We start from the raw sequence: 21668 nt of genomic DNA, 5'->3' as shown, positions 1-21668 counted from the left end.
GGGAAAACTTCTCGCAGAAGATACAATCTGGCACAGCCACCCCTTGTCCCAGTTTTAGTGTTCTGCTACTGTATCCCTTCCCTCCAGAATAGATAATACCTTATAAATCAACAAAAGATTGTAAGCAGTCTCCTCTCCAATTACGGTTTTCCCTCCCTTGGCTCCCTTTAGCTCAGCTGCTCTCCAGGTGTGTTCTTTTTTCCACTGGGGACAAGTGTCTAGCCTAGTTTCCCCCCCCACCCCCTTGTCTGAGTCTCTGCATCACCCAAGGGAGAAGTTGGTGAACTCTTAATGGGGCTGTTTTGCAAAGACAATCCTAGTTTGTTTGGAACACATCTGTAAAAAAAGTATAAAATTAACTTAGAAAAAAAAAAAAGCTTTCTTTTTTTTCTTTTTAAAATAGCCCTGTGGGCTAATATCACTGTGCAAATTTATTTGCTTTTTTTTTTTTTTTTGAGTAAAAGTTTGAAGCAAAACTGCCTTCTTCCTTACTACCACTATTTTCATTCTCTTGAACTGAAATTTAAAAAATTAATTTCCTTTACCAAATGTCTTTAAAACATTAAATGCTCAGCTTTGAATACTGTCTGCAGTGTAAACATTTATTGTTTTGACAAAATGTAATGATTTTAGGATATTGTGACTCTCCCCAACAAGAAATATAGTATATATATTTCAGTAGTTGCTATAAATCTTTCTTTTTGAGCTGTTAGAATCTGAAAAGTGCAATAAAGTTCCCTAGGCCTCCAAGCCAAGAATCCTACAAAAAGGCATACCAATTTATTTGGTCATGCTTTATGTACATAATTTACCTTTCAGGCTTATTGAAGAATGTGTAATGTCTATAAAGGTGCTGAATAGATCTATGATTTTAGCACTGCTGACAGATTGAAGGTCCATCTTGCACGATATAGTTTAACTGCGGTTAAACTTGTGGTAGGCAGAATATCACTGGAACCTGTGAATATGTTTCATTACATGGCAAAGAGGAGTTAAAAGTTGCAGATGCAATTAAGGTTGCTTGCTATCAGATGCTTGCTATCAGGGAGATTGGGGCATCTGGGTGGCTCAGTTGAGCATCTGGCTTCAGCTCCGGTCATGATCTCACGGCTTGGGAGTTCAAGCCCCGCATCGGGCTCTCTGCTGTCAGTGCAGGGCCCGCTTCGGATCCTCTGGTGCCCCCTCTCTCTGCCCCTCCCCCACTTGTTCTTTCTCTCTATAAATAAATAAACAAATAAATAAGGATATTAAAAAAAAAACCCAAACGTGTCCAATAAAAAGCAAAAAAAAAAAAAAAAAAAAGAAGAAGCCTACACAAACAAATAAAGAAAATAGGGAGATTATTTTGGATTATCTGAGTGGGCCCAATGTAATCACAAATCCTTCAAAGTGGAAAAGGGGGGCAGAAAGAGGCAGGCAGAGTACTGCAGCAAAGAGACTAGTGGTTCTGAAGGAGGAAGGAGCCAGGAGACAAGGAATGTGGACAGCCTCTAGAAGCTGGAAAGGGCCTGGAAACAGGTTTTCTCCTAGAGTCTCCAGAAGGAATGCCGTCCTCCCAACACCTTGAGTTTAGCCCAGTGAGACCCATTTTGGACCTCTGACCCCTAGAACTATGAGAGAATAAATCTGTGGTGTTTAATGCCACAGAGTTTATGGTAATATGTTACAACAGCAAATGAATACAGAATTGTTTTGCTCTTAATATTTTTTAAAAACGGGTAATCATTTTTTAAAAGTATTGTTTCAGTGAGAAATATAATCATGCTAAGTACAAATGCCTTCACGATCCCTTTTCCTGAGGTTTTATAAGATAATTCTAGGGTTATTATAGTTCAGTGGCTTGCACAGCTTCACAGGGTGTATGAAAAATGGGTGTCAGTCACACAGTTGCTTTCTCTAGCACTAGTTACTGGCCACAGATGTAGTTGACTAATCGTCCCTCTATGAACATTAAGTCTGAACTTAATACCATAATATAGAGAATTTTCCTGGTTTCTGTGTTATATCTCATATAGTCATCTCCTATCCGTGCTAAGTCAGTAGTTTCTTAAATCACATGATTTCGGTGCCAGGCACCTTTGTTTCTTAGAACTGGTTTCTCCTTCCTTGAAAGATAAACTGTTTAATCTCCTTTTTTTTTTTTTTTTTTTTTTTTTTTTACTAGGGTGCTGTCCTCTAGGGCCAACTCTTTAGACATCCTTTTCCATTCTCAAAGGTTTTCTCATTTTACTGTAAAAGTTTGTCTTCTTGTTATTTAACTTTCAATTGGCTCAGGTTTCCATTCTGCCTTTGTTCTAGCTGTCACAGCAGTAAACTCCCAAGCAAACCAGTCCTTTATGCCTCTGGGCCCCAGCCTTCTTGGTCCCATGTTCAGTCAGATTCCTTACTTAGTTCATGTCTCATGTTACAGTTACACCTCAGAAAAAAAATTGCAAATAAAATTCCATTTTCTCTCCTAAAGAAAAAAAATGGAGGGGCACATGAGTAGCTCATTCAGTTGTGCTTGGTTTCAGCTCAGATCATGATCTCACGGTCCGTGAGTTTGAGCCCTGCATCAGGCTCTATGCTGATAGCATGGAGCCTGCTTGGGATTCTCTGTCTCTCTCTGCTCCTCCCCCCACGGCCTCTCTCTCTCTCTCTCTCAGAAATAAATAAATAGACATTAAAAAAATTTGAAGGTAACAGCAGCAAAAAGTTACACCAGAACTTGGATTGGATACAAATGAGATTTCCCTTCCAGCAAAGATGTGCTTAAAATCCACCCGGAGATCTCAAGTGTTTGATATGGTCCATGTCCTAAAAGAGAGTTTCTAAGGTTGCTTGGGTGGAGCTTTTATAAAAAGGCTGACGTTTTCTTTAAAAGTTCCTTTTGGGGGGCGCCTGGGTAACTCAGTCAGTTAAGCATCTGACTTCGGCCCAGGTCATGATCTCAAGGTTCGTGAGTTCGAGCCCCGCGTTGGGCTCTGTGCTGACAGCTAAGAGCCCGGAGCCTGCTTCAGATTCTGTCTCCCTCGCTCTCTGCCCCTCCCCCACTCTTTCAAAAGTTGCTTTTGGAAGAATACTCTACAGTTCTGCTCTTGTTGTGGGCATCAAAACACTTCTTCAAGCTCTTCCAAGATTAAGCACATATTTTTCAAGTGTGAGAAGCAACTTTCCAGAAGTGAATTTCCTATGAATTCACTCTCCTTCAAGGCCATCCCATCACCTACAGAGAAAAAAAAATCCGTCAACTCCAGCAGCCTTGCCTGTAGTCTCTCTCCTGTCTTTGTCTTTTCACCACCCTTCCCAGTGAATATGGCTCTCCAGTGAATATTGGCTCTGTGTGGCTTCCTCAACGGGCCACAAACGCACCTTTTACATCCTGGCCTGTTTGCTTGTCTTGAACATTTTCTCCTCCTTCAAGGTTGTTCAGATCATCATATTTATAATTCTCTTCCTCTCCTCCTTCTCTCTCTCCTTTTAAAACATGTAAAAACAGGGGCGCCTGGCTGGTTCCAGTGAGTAGAGCATGCGACTCTTGATCTTGGGGTAGTGAGTTTGAGCCTCACGTTGGGCATAGAGTTTACTTTAAAAAAAATGTAACAGGGGCGCCTGGGTGGCTTGGTCGGTTAAGCGTCCGACTTCGGCTCAGGTCACGATCTCGCGGTCGGTGGGTTCGAGCCCCGCGTCGGGCTCTGTGCTGACAGCTCAGAGCCTGGAGCCTGTTTCAGATTCTGTGTCTCCCTCTCTCTGTGACCCTCCCCCGTTCATGCTCTGTCTCTCTCTGTCTCAAAAATAAATAAACATTAAAAAAAAAATTAAAAAAAAAATGTAACATTCTTAGCTTGAAAAGAAACAGGTCACAGGCTGTGCTGTAGGGGCCGCAGTAGTTTGCCAACTAATCCCTGCTTTCCCCACTAGTACGTTCACAGCCAACACATCTTCTAGGCTAAGCCCCAGTCATTCTTTCTCTGAGCTGTTTTTCCTCCTCTGAGCTGATGAGGGCAGGCCTTTTGGTCTGTTTTCTTCATTGCTGTATTTCTTTCTGGCTCCTAGATAGACCAGATGGTCAATACATATTTGTTAAATATTCAACATAATCTGTTTCTTCTGTTTCTGATTTGATGATCTGCAATATACATTGGGCATTTCATAAAATATATATTTTTAAATGTTTATTTATTTATTGAGAGAGAGAGAGAGAGGGAGAATCCCAAGCAGGCTTGGTGTTGTCTGCACAGAGGCTGATGCGGGGCTCAGTCCCAAGAACTGTGAGATATGTCCTGAGCCAAAATCAAGAGTTGGATGCTTGGGTGTCTAGGTGGCTCAGTCGGTTAAGCACCTGACTTCAGGTCATGATCTTGCAGTTCATGAGTTCGAGCCCTGCATCGGACTCTGTGCTGATAGTTCAGAGCCTGGAGCCTGTTTCACATTCTATGTCTCCCTCTCTCTGTCTGCCTCTCTCTCTCTCTCTCAAAAATAAATAAACATTAAAAAAAAAAGTTGGATGCTTAACCGACTGAGCCACCCAGATGCCCCTAATAATACATTTTTATTTTTATTCAGGTTTTGCTGTCTACCTGTATAGACATGGTCCAGTTATTTAACATCTACTCTGTGCCTTCCTTAGATTGTTTTTTTTTAATATATGAAATTTATTGTCAAATTGGTTTCCGTACAACACACAGTGCTCATTCAATACCCATCACCTACCCTACCCTCCCTCCCACCCCCCATCAACCCTCAGTTTGTTCTGTTTTTAAGAGTCTCTTATGCTTTGGTTCTCTAACCTCTTTTTTTTTTTTCCTTCCCCTCCCCCATGGGTTCCTGTTAAGTTTCTCAGGATCCACATAAGAGTGAAACCATATGGTATCTGTCTTTCTCTGTATGGCTTATTTCACTTAGCATCACACTCTCCAGTTCCATCCACATTGCTACAAAAGGCCATATTTCATTTTTTCTCATTGCCACGTAGTATTCCATTGTGTATATAAACCACAATTTCTTTATCCATTCATCAGTTGATGGACATTTAGGCTCTTTCCATAATTTGGCTATTGTTGAGAGTGCTGCTATAAACATTGGGGTACAAGTGCCCCTCTGCATCAGCACTCCTGTATCCCTTGGGTAAATTCCTAGCAGTGCTATTGCTGGGTCATAGGGTAGGTCTATTTTTAATTTTTTGAGGAACCTCCACACTGTTTTCCAGAGCGGCTGTACCAGTTTGCATTCCCACCAACAGTGCAAGAGGGTTCCCATTTCTCCACATCCTCTCCAGCATCTATAGTCTCCTGATTTGTTCATTTTGGCCACTCTGACTGGCATGAGGTGATACCTTAGATTGTTTTTGAGAGGATTAAATTAAATAAATGTAACTCACTTAAAACAGTACTTGGCGCAGGTAACAGCCACATACGTGTTATTATTGATAATCTTTATTCACATATATTAAGTCTGTTAGGTTCACTATGAGTCTGTAAGATAGATATTATCTTCTCTTTTCATATTAGGGCACTTGACTTTAGAAGATTTAATAAATTTGGAAAGAAAATAACTTTTTGAGCATTGATTATATAGTAGGTGTTTAAAATTTTGTTTATTATTTAGAGAGAGAGTGTGTGAGTGGGGGAGGGGCAGACAGAGAGGGAGACACAGAATCTGAAGCAGGCTCCAGGCTCTGAGCTGTTAGGCTCAGAACCTAACGTTGGGCTCAAACTCACTAATCGTGAAATCATGACCTGAGCCAAAGTTGGATGCTTAACCGACTGAGCCACCCAGGCGCCCCTGTATGAGGTGTTTAAATATACTGTCTTGTTTATTCTTCTTGAAAATCTGTCCAGTAGGTATGTCGAGTTTAACGTATTCAAAAACAGAATTCCTGATCTCTACCCCTAAATTTGTTCCTTCCTTGGCTTTCCTTATTTTAGGAAATAACATCATCTACCAGCCTTAATTCTTTCACTCCCTACATCCAACAATCACTATACCCTCTTGATTTGTGTAGAGGAGGAAAAAGTTTCCCTTGACCCTCTCAGGGTCCCTGGCTGAGTCTGAAAATTAAACTGACAAAGACAGATTAACAGGAGAAATGCCTACACATTTATTTCATATAAATTTTACATGATATGGGAGCCTCTATAAAGGTAACAAAGACCTGAAGAGACAGGTGAATCTGTGTGTGTTTAATATTAGGATAAAGAAAAAAAATGGGATAGCACAAAAAAGGGGGTATGACTAAGGATAATAACCTAGGGAAAACTAGCAAGGTCTGTTTGTTTGGATTTCTTTCTCTCAGTGTCCTTCTCTGGGTATAGGGAGGGCACCTCTCCCATGAGGGTCTTATGACCTGCTTCAAGGGAGCAGGGTGGAAAAAGATCAGAGAGAGTTTCCTGCATCTGCTGTTTTCTCAAATTCCTTCAGCTCAAAATATTCAGTATACCAAGGTGCCATATTTTGGGATAGTATGTTCTGATCCTTGTCACTTCTCTTCCAAAATATATCTGGCCAGGACCTTTCTTACCTTTTTTACTTATGCCACTTGTGCAGTCCCTTACCTCAACTATTGAAATTACCTCCAAACTCATTCCTCTTCATCTAGCAGTTGGGATGATCTTTTTAAACATGAAGTGTGAATTAAGTTATATCACTACTCTTCTTTGTATTGCCTGTAAAAGCCTCCATGATATGACCCCTCTATCTCTGACTCATCTCCAACTCTTCCCTGAGCTCTTTTTGCTCTTCCTTCTTGCCTCAGGGACTTTGCACGTGCCATCCTATCTGGAACACTTCCTCCAGATCTTCGGAGAGTTGGTTCCTTCTTGCCAGTCATGTTTCCAAATTCAGTTTCACCTCCACAGGGATGCCTCTGATGACCCCTCAATCTAAAGTACCACTCCCCATCACACTTACCACATCTGTTTGTTTCAAAGCACTTAACATTACTGGCATTATAAGATTAATCTGTTTGATGACTTATTATTGTCCATCCCCCATAGTAAATGCAAGCTCCATGAGACCTTGTCTGTCTTGTTCATCCCTGGGTCACTGTGCATTATGTTGCCTGACACATAGAAGATGGTCAAAAACTATCTGTCAATGGGAAGAACTGGAAGAGTAAATTGATGCTCAGATACATCATAAGTTTACCTCTCAGAGGGAAAGATCCTATTTCCTTATTCCAAGTGTTGAGGGACCCTGGAGACTTGACAACTCATCACACATAGGCAGTTAGCAGAACAGCCAGGGCAAAGTCTCAGAGGGTCTCCTGATGCTCAGGTTCAGCTTTTTTCATGCTTCCTTTGTGCTTGTGTGAGATGATCTCTGTGTTGTTTACCTGAGTCGTGCACTTTGGTAGTAAGAGTTATGGAAGACGAGACTATATTATGGATGCTTCTTTTCTTCTCTAGCTTTTTTTTTTTTTTTGATTCATTTGCAGCCTTTCAAAAGTCTCACTGTGGAAGGAAGAAAGAGGTGGTAAACTCTAATCCATCTTTTTTTTTTTTTTTTCAACGTTTATTTATTTTTGGGACAGAGAGAGACAGAGCATGAGCGGGCGAGGGGCAGAGAGAGAGAGAGACACAGAATTGGAAACAGGCTCCAGGCTCTGAGCCATCAGCCCAGAGCCCGACGCGGGGCTCGAACTCACGGACCGCGAGATCGTGACCTGGCTGAAGTCGGACGCTTAACCGACTGCGCCACCCAGGCGCCCCCTTTTTTTTTTTTTAAGTTGATTTATTTTGAGAGAAAGAGAGGGAGCACGAGCAGGGGAGGGGCAGAGAGAGAGAGGGAGGGAGAATCCCAAGCAGCAGAGCCCAACATGGGGCTCGAATTTATGAACTGTGAGATCATGACCTGAACCAAAATCAAGAGTTGGACACTTAATCAACTGAGGGCCACCTTTGGTTTCTTAATAGTTTGCACAAAATAGTTTGGATTTTGCATTCGAGTCTTGTTCTTGGTTTGTTTGTTTTAATATAATGTCTATGCCAAATGTGGGGCTTGAACTCATGACCCTGAGACCAAGATCTGCGTGTTCTACTGAATGAGCCAGGCAGGCACCCCTGCATTCAAGTCCTGAGAAACTTCATGAGGGTGTGCATTTTGTCAGTTTGATTCACTGATGTACCCCCCAGTGTCTAGAATGATAGTGTCTTGGTCGGGATAGCCTAGGTTAACTGCACTAACCAACAACCCCAAGGTCTTAGTGCTTTAACACAACATAAAGTCGATCTCATCCAAGTTACTTGTCCACTGTGGATTAGCTTCGTTTCAGTCACAAGATATGTGACACTTAGTCACCCATCTTAGTATCAGGGACTCCATCTCAGCATATGCTTGCTTAATCACCAGGCAGAGGGAAATTAACTTGGAAAATTATGTACTTATTTTTAAGCTTCTACCCAGAAGTGACATGTAATTTCTCACATTTTATTAGCTAGAGTCAGGCACATGGCCCATGCCTATCTTAAAAGGGGGCAGGAAAACGTGATCCTACCATATATGCATTCCACGTGTCTGAAAGAGAGAAAAGGAGTATTTGAACAGCTCTAATGTCTACCTCAAATTGGTGACATTTTATTGAGTGCTTACTATATGCCACTCAGCCTCTGTTCTAAGTACTTACCCTGGAACTTCTTTATCTTTACAACAACCCCAGATAATACTGTCTCTAGCTTTACCGATAAAGAACCTGAAGTACAGAGAACTTAGGCAACTTGCCCAAGGTCATCCTCTAAGTGGCAGAACCAGAATTTGCACTCTCGGAGTCAGCCTGTGGCATCCATGCTTTGATTCTCTAAGCTTTGATTCTCTAAGCTATACCTGCCTCGGTCATAGCAGGTCATTAAAAAAATAATAAGTTTTCACTGAATATCCAGAAGACTCTAAGCTTTTTGAAAAGAGAAACTCCATCTTACATTTTGCATCTTTGAGTTTTGCACTTTGCAGTAGCAACTCAGAAGTATCCATGATGAATTGAACTGGATAAATTAGAAACTAGATGCTCAACTGCCAAAAGCTTAGGGTGCGTTTATTCTCTGAAATTAAAGCTGAAAGAAGAAATCTGAATCGAGACTATGAAAACAAGACGAAGGGATAAGATAAGTATAGAATTGTTCACAAAATTTTCAGAAACAAGAAAGAAGTACTATCACCTTTACTTCAATTGAAAAACAAAAAATAAGGGATCTCCCTTTGCATTTTAAAAGTAGTATTTTTTTTTATTTTATTTTTTTAACGTTTATCTACTTTTGAGACAGAGAGAGACAAAGCATGAACGGGGGAGGGTCAGAGAGAGGGAGACACAGAATCTGAAACAGGCTCCAGGCTCTGAGCTGTCAGCACAGAGCCCGACGCGGGGCTAGAATTCACGGACCGCGAGATCGTGACCTGAGCCAAAGTCGGCCGCTTAACCGACTGAGCCACCCAGGCATCCCTAAAGGTAGTATTTTAATAAAAGTAAGAGAAATCAGTAATCAGTTGCACATATAAATATGGCCCCAAATGATGTAGATACATTCTTGAGTGATGTATTATTCTTAGAGGTGGTCAAAGAAGTTAGAGATATTTTCACATAAAGCCTTATTCATTTGAGGTAACACAAAAGAGCATTCTCTTCTCTCCCCAAATGCCCCTTGCTGCCATCATCAGAGACAAATACCATGCTGAGTAGGCCATGAATCTAGCCAGTATTGCATTACTGAGGTTCTTAGGAAGAATCAAAGGTCATTAACTGTAATAGATATCTATTGGCTATGCACTAATGTGTTAGCCTTGTGTCAAACACTTTAAATCTTATTTAATCTTATTAACTCTATGAGGAAGATGATATTGTCTTTTTTCCCCCCCGGATGATAAAATGGAGGCAGACAAAGGGGAAATATATATATATATATATATATATATATATATATATATATATATACTTTTAATTTTTTTTAACGTTTATTTATTTTTGAGACAGAGAGAGAGCATGAACAGGGGAGGGTCAGAGAAAGAGGGAGACACAGAATCTGAAACAGGCTCCAGGCTCTGAGCTGTCAGCACAGAGCCCGACGTGGGGCTCGAACTCACGGACCGCGAGATCGTGACCTGGCTGAAGTCGGACGCTTAACCGACTGCGCCACCCAGGCGCCCCAACGTTTATTTATTTTTGAGACAGAGAGAGAGAGAGCATGAACGGGGGAGGGTCAGAGAAAGAGGGAGACACAGAATCTGAAACAGGCGCCAGGCTCTGAGCTGTCAGCACAGAGCCCGACGCGGGGCTTGAACTCACGGACCGCGAGATCATGACCTGAGCCGAAGTCGGACACTTAACCGACTGAGCCACCCAGGCGCCCCAAAGGGGAAATATTTGCACAAGGTCATATTCAGAAAACATTGGAGCTGGAATGTAAATTCAGGTCTTTTGACCTTACAGCCAGCATTCTTGAACCATTATGCACACAGTAACAACTGACTTTCTACAAATTCCTGCTTTCCAAATTCCTTCCTTTTCCTTCTTTCTTTCCTTCTTTCTTTCTTTCTTCCTTTAATTTTTTTAAATTGTAGTTAACATACAGTGCTATATTGGTTTCAGGAGAATTCAGTGATTCATCACTTACATCCAAATTCCAAATTGCTTTAGAAGTTTTTAGGTTTTGCAATAGAGACAACATGGTCACCTCAGTTTGCAGATTACCTGGCTCCTGGGCATTGGCTGTCAGGAAGGAGAGGATGAAGTTATAAATAAAACACCTTTTTCATTCCTCATACCACCCCTCTGTATTCAAGATTGTTGTCCTTCAAAGCTCACACTGGTGTCATTGCTGTTTCTGACGCCGTTCAAGGACAGGTCTGGTTGCAAAGACACAGATGGATGTCGTATCCTCTTCACAGGGTCGAGCCTTGAAAGCTTTTTTCCTTTTAGTCTTAGCTGTGGCTCTTGTCCCAGAGACAATGATTTTTCAAGCCTAACACTGAAATAGTCTAGGGAGTCTCCAGTATTATGGGGCTGTGCCCAATTCTCCAAACTGGTAATTCTTTTTTGGCATATGTGGGTGGATCATTCTTGCCAACAATATTCATAGATCCCCAAAAAAGCTCATCTACTTAGATGTCCTTAGGGATTGATACACTAAAGCCCAGGTAGAGTATAATGGAAAAAAAAAAAAAAAACCCACCTGGTGGAGGCTGCAGTGAGTTTTTTAATTATGTCAGTGGAAGAATTTGCCAAATGTTAAATGTAAAAATAGCTTCTACTAAGGAATAAGTTTGTGTACAGCCTGACATAGGTAATTGCTAATGTGGTTTAATTTGAGGGAAATCCATTCAAGATATCTCCATACATTGATAGGCTATCTCATCAGTACCTTTAATCCTACCACTGGCCCTCCTTCAGATTTGCTCTGAAATCCTCTTGGAACAAGTAATTCATTAAATTGAAATTTGAGTGAATTAATTTATTACTTGCTTTCCTCCAGTTTTTGGAGACAGAGACGGGAGAGTTAGAGCTTGCTGTCAGAGAGGAAGTTAGGTCATCAAAGGACCATGGAAGTTGAAAGATATCTCACAATTTAGCTTTTTTGGGGACTTACTTCCACTACTTAATGTCCCATGAAATAAAATGATCTCCAAATTGTGGTCTAGTACGTGGTGTCTACCTTCAGATTTTCCCTTTTGACTTTTCCTCTGGTTTATGTCTTTTTTTTTTTTTTAAGATTTTATTTTTAAGTAATGTTTACACCCAACATGGGGTTTGAATTTACAACCCCAAGATCAACTGACTGAGCCAGCCAGGTACCCCTTAAAAAATGTCTCTTTATAGTGGGTTTTTTTTTAATATATGAAATTTATTGTCAAATATGTTTCCATACAACCCCCAGTGCTCATCCCACAAGATGCCCTCTTCAATACCCATCACCCACCCTCTCCTCCCTTCCACCCCCCATCAACCCGCAGTTTGTTCTCAGTTTTTAAGAGTCTCTTATGCTTTGGCTCTCTCCATAGTGGGTTTGTTTGAATTAGGATTCAAATAATGGTCCCCACCAAATTGTGTTTGGTTATCTGTCTCTTAAATCCCTTTTAATCTATGACAGTTCTTCCTTCCTCTTTCATTTTTCTGTCAGTTATTTGCTGGAGAGATGAGGTCACTTATTCTGGAGAATTTTCCACAATCTGGATCTGGAATCCCTGGGCATGTCCTTCATCCACTATAGTTGCTTTAAACTGGGGAAGATCCAGGGGCAGTGTTTTGACAACAATACTCCTAGCTGGTGCTGTTTATTTCCTATTACTTCCCATCAATAGTCACATCTTTTTGTCTTTTTGTGCTGGTCAAATGTGTGGGTTGTTCTGTCTCCTGGACCCCTTTTTAGACTAACAGTATCACCACCCCTCCTTGCCTTGTTTTTACATGTTGAAGAGATGTACCTTTTATTTATTTATTTATTTATTTATTTTTTTGTAGAATGTCTCCTCTGGATTTGCTGATTATTTCTTCTTGGGGCTGTTTTCCTCGAGAATACATATTTTAATCAGGTCTTATCATAATAAAGTTCCTGTTTGCCATCACTTTTTAAATAGAGAAACTACTAACTTTGTAAATTAAACAAACAAAGACCCTACCTTTCCTACTGAATATGGAATAGGCCAGGTGGCAAATGAAGGGATTAGAGCAATTCTAATAATAATAATCTCTTAAACCTGTATTTTCTTTTTTTTTTTTTTCAACGTTTTTTATTTATTTTTGGGACAGAGAGAGACAGAGCATGAACGGGGGAGGGGCAGAGAGAGAGGGAGACACAGAATCGGAAACAGGCTCCAGGCTCTGAGCCATCAGCCCAGAGCCCGACGCGGGGCCGAACTCACGGAGCGCGAGATCGTGACCTGGCTGAAGTCGGATGCTTAACCGGCTGTGCCACCCAGGCGCCCCTGTATTTTCTAAATAGGGGGGAAAAAACGACATCATGAAAGTCAAGTGTCACCATTTCTTTCAGTGATACTTTATTTAGAATTTTCTTGAACAAGGGAGATAACTGAATGGGTAAATGCTTGTGCTAAGGTCTTCTGTTAGATCTGTAACTCTCAACTCCAGTGCCTTTTAATCTTTTTTTAATACATTTCTGTGGATTTGGTTTGTAAGCATTTTGTTGAGGACTTTTACATCTATATTTACAAGAAATATTATTGGTCTGTAGTTTTCTTATGATGTCTTTGTCTGGTTTTGGTATCAGAATAATACGGGAAGTGTTTGGTCCTCTTCTACTTTTTGGAAGAGTTTGTGAGGGATTGGTGTTAATTCTTTAAACATTTGGTAGAATTCACCAATGAGACCATGTATTACTGTACCTTTCGTTGTGGGAAGTTCTTTTGTTACTAATTCAATCTCTCATAGTTCTATTCATATTGCTGTTAATGGTCTACTCATATTTTCTACTTCTCTTGAGTTAGTTTTGGTAGTTCCTGTCTTTCTAGACAGGAATTGGTCTATTTTATCCAGGCATTTTAATTTGTTGGTATTCAGTTGTTCATAGGATTCCCTTATACTTTTTATTTCTGTAAGGTTGATACTATCTCCTTTTATACCTGATTTTAGGTATAGGTTGAGTCTTCTCTCTTTTTTTCTTGGTCAATCTTGTTAAAGGATTGTCAGTTATGTTGATTTTCAAAGAATCAATTTTTGGCTTGGTTGATTTTCCTTATTGTTTTTCTATTCACCATTTCACTAATTTCTGCTCTAATTTTTAGGTAGGGTATTGAAGTTTCCAGCTGTTATGGTTGAGTTTATTTCTCTCTTCAATTCTTTCAGTTTTTGCTTCATGTATTTTGGGGTTCTATTCTTAGGTACATATATGCTTATAATTGTCATAACTTCTTGATGGATTGAACTGATATCATTATAAATTGTCTCTTGTACAATTTAAAATATATATATTTTAAATATATATATTTTTAAAAAATATATATGTGTGTGTATATATATATATATATACATATATATATATATATATATATATATTTTTTTTTTTTTTTTTTATTAAGTAAACCCCATGCCCAACATGGGACTCGAGCTCACGACCCTGAGATCCAGTGTTGCATGTTTTACAACTAAGACAGCCAGGTTCCCCTCTAGTAAAATTTTTTTTTGCACTCTTATTTTGTCTAAGAGTACTATCACCATTTCAGCTGTCTTTTGCTTGCTGTTTGCACAGTATATCTTTCCCATCCCTTTACTTTCAACCTATTTGTGTTTTTGACTCTAAAGTGAGTCTCTTGTTATAGTACAAGTGAATCATTAGTCAAATCATGTTTTTAAAATCTATCCTTTCAATCCCTGACTTTGAATGGAGTGTCTAATCCATTCACAGTAGTATAATTACTGATAAGGCAGGGTTTACATCTGTTCTATTGCTATTTGTTTTCATATGTCTTTTTCCCCCTATTTCCTCCCTATTACTGCCTTCCTTTGTGTCAAATAGGTATTTGCTAGTATCCAATTTGAATTCTCTTGTGACTTCTTTTATACTATGTATTTTGGAGTTTTTAAATCAATGTTTGCCCTGGGGATGTACAATGTACATCCTACTTTATAACAATGTAGCTCAGATCATTATCAATTTCAATAGTATACAAAAATACAAGTCTGTTCCCTCCCTACTCCTTTGTGCTGTTATTATCATACACATTACAGTTTCTACATTAAGTGTCCATCAACACAGATTTATAATTACAGCTTTATACAATTATCTTTTAAACTAGACAGGAGAAGGGCACCTGGGTGGCTCAGTTTAGCATCTGACTTTTTTTTTTTTTTAAGTTTATTTATTTATTTTGAGAGGGACAGAAACAGCACAAGTAGGGGTGGGGCAGAGAGAGAGGGAGAGAAAGAGAGATTGAGAGAGAGAGAGAGAGAGAGAGAGAGAGAGAATCCCAAGCAGACTCCACGCGTCAGTCTGGAGCCCAACGTGGATCTCAAACTCACTTAACCAACTGAGCCACCCAGGTGCCCCTGAGACCAACTCTTGATTTGGGCTCAGGTCATGATCTCGCAGTTTTGTGGGTTCGAGCCAATACTGGGCTCTGTGCTGACAGTACAGAGCCTGCTTAGGATTCCTCTGCCCCTCTCTCTGCCCCTCCTGCATTCTCTCTCTTTCTCTCAAATTAAATAAACTTAAAAAAAATTAGGGCACAAAATAACGAATTGATCTATAAGAATTTAATTAGAATAGTATATACTAATTAGTTCGCTGTCTGCCTAATGGCTTTGGGGGGACACTTTATTTTCTATTTATTTATTTTTTGACCTCAGTCTGTACTTTTTTAAAAAAAATATTTATTTAAATTATCCCCACACCCAACATGGGGCTTGAACACATGACCCCGAGATCAAGAGTCGCATGCTCCTAACTGAGCCAGACAGGTGCCCCTCCTTTCAGATACTTTAGTATCTTCCGCTCAGAAGTTTGCTTTCAAGTGATTTTAATCCTGATATTTGTACATTATTTTATGATAAGTTCATTTTTTCTCAGGCTTTCTGAACCTGAGATTCTCTTTCATGTTTTAATCCCTCTTTGATGTCAGGCTTTTGATAGGAACTCTGCAGGTGGACAATTCATCAGAATGTGTAAGAAATGAGAGCCACTTGAGCAAAATGGGTCAATTCAGTAATTAAGAAATTTGGAATTTTTGAGGGTTGTGTGACATTTGTTATGACAGGAATCATGCTTGTAAATAAAGTCTTTCTTCTTAGTGTCTCACAGTGAGAATACAAAAATCCACGTCATGGTGACACTGTTTTGCCTCCTAATAGAAAGAAACAATCTTATTTTCTGACCCACAGTGCAGTTAGTTTCTTGGCATATGCATGTTTCATTCTTTGTGTGTCATTTTGTATAGTCAAGAGCACAGGTTTCACTTTGAATCTGGTCTGCCACATACTATAAGTGCAACCCTGAGCAGGTCTCTGAGGATTCAGTGAAATCCTAAGTATAAAGCACTTAAAAGAACACATAATAAGTGCTCAATAAATGTTAGCTTTACTGTATTCTATGTGACACTGTTTGAACACTGAATTCTTCCTCTTCCCCCATCTTTACTCTGGAGAGGATCTGGCTACAAGGATCAGAATCCTTATGAATCCTTTGAAGGGGAAGAATGAAGGTGGGCTGGCCCTCTCTGACTCTTAGCTTGGGGAAAGGGCAAAACTGGTAGTGCCCAAAGGAGGCAGAACCAGTAGTCTCAGCCAATGGCCTTATGGCTGGGTAAGATCGTCCTACCGTGTAGGAGGTCTCCAAGACTGCCCTTCATGCTTGATGATTCAGCAGAAGGACTCACAAGATTCAAATGGTTGATGATAAGGAGAAGATTCAGATTAAATTCAACAAAGGGAAAAATGGTGCATGAGATAAAATCCAGGAGAACCTAGTGCATGCTTCCAGGTGTCCTCTCCCATCAGAGTACCACGGATGTACTTAATCTTCCCAGCAATATGTGCACCGTACTACCAAGTTCAACTGAGCCTTGGTGTACAGAATTTGTATTGCAGATGGACACATGCGCATGCAGAGCCTACATGAGTGACCTCAGCTACTCAGACTCCAGCCCCCCTTCCACCTACTTACCCTCACCCCCAGAAAAACTAGGTGTTTACTACAGATTACACTGTCAGAATAAATTTATCTGCTCAAACTGATACAGGATGACCCAATACACACTTGTATCAGGCTGTCAGAATATTCCAAGGCTCGTTGATTATCTCCTAAGATATTTTTTTTTTTAATTTTTTTTTTTTCAACGTTTTTATTTATTTTTGGGACAGAGAGAGACAGAGCATGAACAGGGGAGGGGCAGAGAGAGAGGGAGACACAGAATCGGAAACAGGCTCCAGGCTCTGAGCCATCAGCCCAGAGCCTGACGCGGGGCTCGAACTCCCGGACCGCGAGATCGTGACCTGGCTGAAGTCGGACGCTTAACCGACTGCGCCACCCAGGCGCCCCTCTCCTAAGATATTTTTAAAAGATGTTTCTCAAGGCCCAAATCTTACAGTTGGAGTACCACATGGCTCCAAGTAATAGTGATGGTGGTTATACAGTAGGAAACTTTTCTCAGGGGCACAAAAAGTCAGGCCAGGCATTAGAAAGTGCTAGAGGGGTGCCTGGTGGCGCAGTCTGTTATGCATCTGACTCTTGATTTTGGCTCAGATCGTGATCTCTCAGTTCATGGGATCGAGCCCCGCATCAGGCTCTGTGCTGACAGTGCAGAGCCTGCTTGGGTTTCCTCTCTCCCCCTCTGTCTGCCCCTCTCCCTGCACGCTCTCTCTCTCTCATTCTCTCTCTCAAAATAAATTAATAAACACACAAAAAAAGGAAAAAGGGGTGCCTGGGTGGCTCAGTTGGCTAAGCGTCCAGCTCTTGATCTCAGCTCAGGTCGTGATCTTGCGGTTCATGAGTTTCAGCCCTACATCGGGCTCTGTGCTAATGGTGTGGAGCTGGCTTGGGATTCTGTCTCTTCTCTCTGCCCCTCCCCTGCATGTGCTCACTCTCTTTCTGAAAATAAATAAACTAAAAAAAAATTTTTTTTTTAAAGATAAAAAAGAAAGTGCTACAACTTACGAATGGTCTTAGAGTTTTTATAATATTGACTGGAAGAATTTAGGAGGCCATCTACAAATAACTCCAACTTGCCAACCTCAGTTTCTAATGAGAAAAGATAAGCTAAAGGTACAGTTTATATTAGTGGAGAAGTATAAGTATAGCACTGGGTCAATAGTAATTTCATGCAATTGTATTTAAAAGAGGTGATTTATCAAATAAATGTAAATAGTTTGATTTAATTGTATATGAGACTTTGTATGTCAGCGAATCATAGAAAAAAGTCTATTCTGGGGCACCTGGGTGGTTCAGTCAGTTCAGCATCTGACTTCAACTCAGGTCATGATCTCACAGTTCGTGGGTTTGAGCCCTGCGTCAGGCTCTCTGCTGACAGCTCAGAGCCTGGAGCCTGCTTTGGATTCTGTGTCTCCCTCTCTCTCTGCCCATCCCCATTCATGGTCTCTCTCTCTCTCTCTCTCTCTCTCTCTCTCAAAAATAAATAAAAAACATAAAAAAGAGAGACCCAGCAATTGCATTACTAGGTATTTATCTAAGGGATACAGGTATGCTGTTTCACAAGGGGCACATGCACCCCAATGTTTATAGCAGCACTATCAACAATAGCCAAAGTATTGAAAGAGCCCAAACATCCATCAATGGATGGATAGGTTAAGATGTCGTGTGTGTACACACACACACACACACACACACACACACACTGGAGTATTACTCGGCAATCAAAAAGAATGAAATCTTGCCATTTGCAACTATGTGGATGGAACTAGAGGGTATTATGCTAAGTGAAATTAGTCAGAGAAAGACAAATATCATATGACTTCACTCATATGAGGACTTTAAGAGACAAAACAGATGAACATAAGGGAAGGGAAGCAAAAATAATATAAAAACAGGGAGGGGGACAAAACATAAGAGACTCTTAAATATGGAGAACAAACAGAGGGTTACTGGAGGGGGAATGGGCTAAATGGGTAAGGGGCATTAAGGAATCTACTGAAATCATTGTTGCACTATATGCTAACTTGGATGTAAGTTAAAAAAAATAAACTAAAAAAAAACAAAGAAAGAAAAAAAGAGAAAAAATTTCCTGTTTCCTGATTTGCAGTTCTAAAATTATTTTCATGGAGATATTCAGATATTTTTTTTAAACTTAAAAAAATTTTTTTTAACATTTATTTATTATTGAGAAACAGAGAGAGACAGAGCATGAGCATGGAAGGGGCAGAGAAAGGGGGAGACAGAATCTGAAGTAGGCTCCAGGCTCTGAGTTGTCAGTGCAGAGCCCGACGTAGGGCTTGAACTCACAAGCTGCAAGATCATGACCTGAGCCAAAGTCGGACGCTCACCCAACTGAGCCACCCAGGAGCCCCAATATTCAGATATTATTATCTGTATTAAAAGGTATCTGGGTAAAAGCACTTCTTTCAACTTTGATAAATAGTCCTAAAAACATAAATTCAATGCTATATGATACAATGAATAATGTTAACTTATTTCCCACGTAAAGCTAAATATTTGTTTACAAATAAGATTTAAATTATTACTACTTAGCTTATTTTAAACTATTTAAAGTATTTAAGCTTACTTAAAATAAGCTACTAAAGCTTACTTCTAAGACATAAAGTTAGAAAATTTTAATTTTTTCATAAAAGTAAACTGTACCTCAACATGGGGCTCAAACTCATGGCCCTGGAGATCAAGAGTCACATGTTCTACTGACTGAGCAGCCAGGCACCCCTAAAGTTAGAAAATTTTAAACAAAGTAGTTCTGTAGATGACATCTATCATCTACCTACCTATCTACCTACCTACCTATATCTTTTCTTGCTTTGGGGCAAACTAGAAACTCTGGCTTTGAATTTCCTAATGACGTCTCTGGTGTAAATGCAAAAATTTGCTTTTCAGATAACACTAGGTCTAAAATAAATTGCTAACATAGGATTGAGTTCAACTGTGTCCCACTGAAGAGCTTTATTTTCTTCCTTCAGGCACTGAAGGCATATTCTTTGGACCAAGTCTCCTTGCCTGACAGTGGAGAAGCCTCCTAGTCAGAAAACTTTTTACCTCCCATGGATGTGTAAATTAGCCTTGCTTAGCTCCTGGGTGGTCCTCTCATGCTTCACAAACATACTGTGGCCTTTACAAAAGACTGATTTTTTTTTTTAATTTAAATGCAAAAAACAGAGTGAAAGTGAGAAACGACCTTCCTTACTCTAACGTTGTCCTTGTAATTCAAGTCCAAGTTGAATTAAATGTTTCTGTAAGAGTTTGTTCTATCTACAGTATTGTAGTCATAGTATTTACTTTACTTTATAGTATATATATATATATATATATATATATATATATACAATACTTTATATATATACTTTATAGTATATATATACATATATATACTATATATATATATATACAATACTTTATATATATACTTTACTTTATAGTATATATATATATACAATATATATATATTGTAGTCAAAGTATTTACTTTACTTTATAGTATATATACATATATATATGCATATATACACTTTATACTATAATCTCTTTATTTGCAACTGAGATTGTGACTGTTAGATGAACCAATAAGAGAATGGAGCAAGTGAAAAGTGATAGATCATTATGGCACTACCACTGTTCACCGTTACTGTCCGTTTATCCGATGTCATCACCCTTTTATAGAATATGATGTGTCCCCTTGGCTGTGTGGCAGTCATCACTATAATCATTTACCACCTCCCTTATAGTGGGAGGCCTCACAGTGTGCACAGAAATGCCTTTTTAAAAGTCATGTTGCCGTAGACTGCCTTCATGCATCATGCTAGATGTTGTCCTCACTGCCCACTCCTCTTTAGTTCTTTGGTGACAGAGTGACACATTTGTGCTTTAGGACTATGAGATGCTAGGGCTACCAGCTGAAATATTTTATAAATCAGTGAAACAACTGTCTTTGTCATAACATGTAGATGATTCTTAGAATTAAAATAGGTAAAACTAAATTATGTACTCATTGTACTTATAATGTTAAAAGACAGGCCCCAAATGGAGACTTAACCTAATTCTATTTTCATCTCTCCCAGAAATGGAATCTTAAACCAGTGAATCAGGAACCTCCTGATGAGCACTAGTTGGGTAATATGCCTGGTAGACCCTTACTATCTCCTAAAGGAAAGTAACTTTGCAATAACTAACATTTTTGCCAAGTATAACTTCCTTGTTCCCACTCCCTTCTGCTTAAAAGTCTTTACATTTTGTACAGCCCCCTGGAGTACCTTTCTATCTGCTAGATTGGATGCTGCCTGATTTGAATCGGTTTTTGCCCAAATAGACTCTTAAAATTTTTAACATTGCTTCAGTTTATCTTTGAACAAATCTCACCACCCAGAGATAACCATAGTTAACCACGTAACATTCCAAACCGTGTTCTGTGCACTAACACATATGGAACCACATTCCACATATCAGTCTGTAATCTTATTTTTACTTTACAGCATGTCATGGATGTCTTTCCATGCCAATGAATACAGAAAATATTTACATGAATAAATGCCACCACAGGGTATTTAAGGAAGGTATTATGTTCTTTTTTTAAATACTTTTTTTAGGGGTATGTAGGTGGCTCAGTTGGTTAAGCGTCTGACTCTTGATTTCTGCTCAGGTCATGATCTCACAGTTTGTGAGTTTGAGCCCAGCATCGGGCTCTGTGCTGATAGCTCAGAGCCTGGAGCCTGCTTCTGATTCTGTGTCTCCCTCTCTCTCTCTCCCCCACTCATGCTCTGTCTCTCTCTGTCTCAAATAAATAAACCTTAAAAAATTAAAAAAAAAAACAAAAACAAGAAACAACCTAAATGTCCATCAGCAGAAGAATGGGTAAACACACTGTTGGGATTTGGAAGCATTAGAGTAGTACTATGAGCAGATAAAGAACAGGAACCTCTTGGGGCGCATGGGTGGCTCAGTCAGTTAAGCATCCGCCTTCGGCTCAGGTCATGGTCTCGCAGTTTGTGAGTTTGAGCCTAGCATCGGGCTCTGTGCTGACAGCTCAGAGCCTAGAGCTGCTTCAGATTCTGTGTCGCCCTCTCTCTCCACTCCTCCACCATTC

The 21668-nt window shown here is 39.8% G+C and overlaps 1 protein-coding gene and 1 long non-coding RNA gene across 4 annotated transcripts in view; one reads left to right on the top strand and one right to left on the bottom strand.

The window, feature by feature from the left end:
• LOC124501521 (uncharacterized) overlaps positions 1–21668 on the bottom strand; it is a 121132-nt gene that overhangs the window by 4453 nt on the left and 95011 nt on the right. The window contains exon 5 of one of the 3 annotated variants that reach the window (XR_006959780.1): positions 7126–7430. The exons of 1 other annotated variant lie outside the window; for it this stretch is intronic. This is a non-coding gene — a long non-coding RNA (uncharacterized LOC124501521). Of the gene's footprint in view, positions 1–5746; positions 7431–21668 lie in introns of those variants that run through there. One more of the 3 variants, XR_006959779.1, reaches the window with a different exon arrangement.
• CUNH12orf56 (chromosome unknown C12orf56 homolog) overlaps positions 1–21668 on the top strand; it is an 86645-nt gene that overhangs the window by 1129 nt on the left and 63848 nt on the right. The gene's annotated exons all lie outside the window — the stretch shown is intronic.

The sequence above is a fragment of the Lynx rufus genome, unplaced genomic scaffold, assembly GCF_022079265.1.
Source record: "Lynx rufus isolate CCGP_SWC_20201006 ecotype Redwood Valley unplaced genomic scaffold, mLynRuf1.p SCAF_7, whole genome shotgun sequence".
In the NCBI taxonomy this organism is placed as follows: domain Eukaryota; kingdom Metazoa; phylum Chordata; class Mammalia; order Carnivora; family Felidae; genus Lynx; species Lynx rufus.
This window is presented reverse-complemented; position numbering and strand designations above follow the sequence as displayed.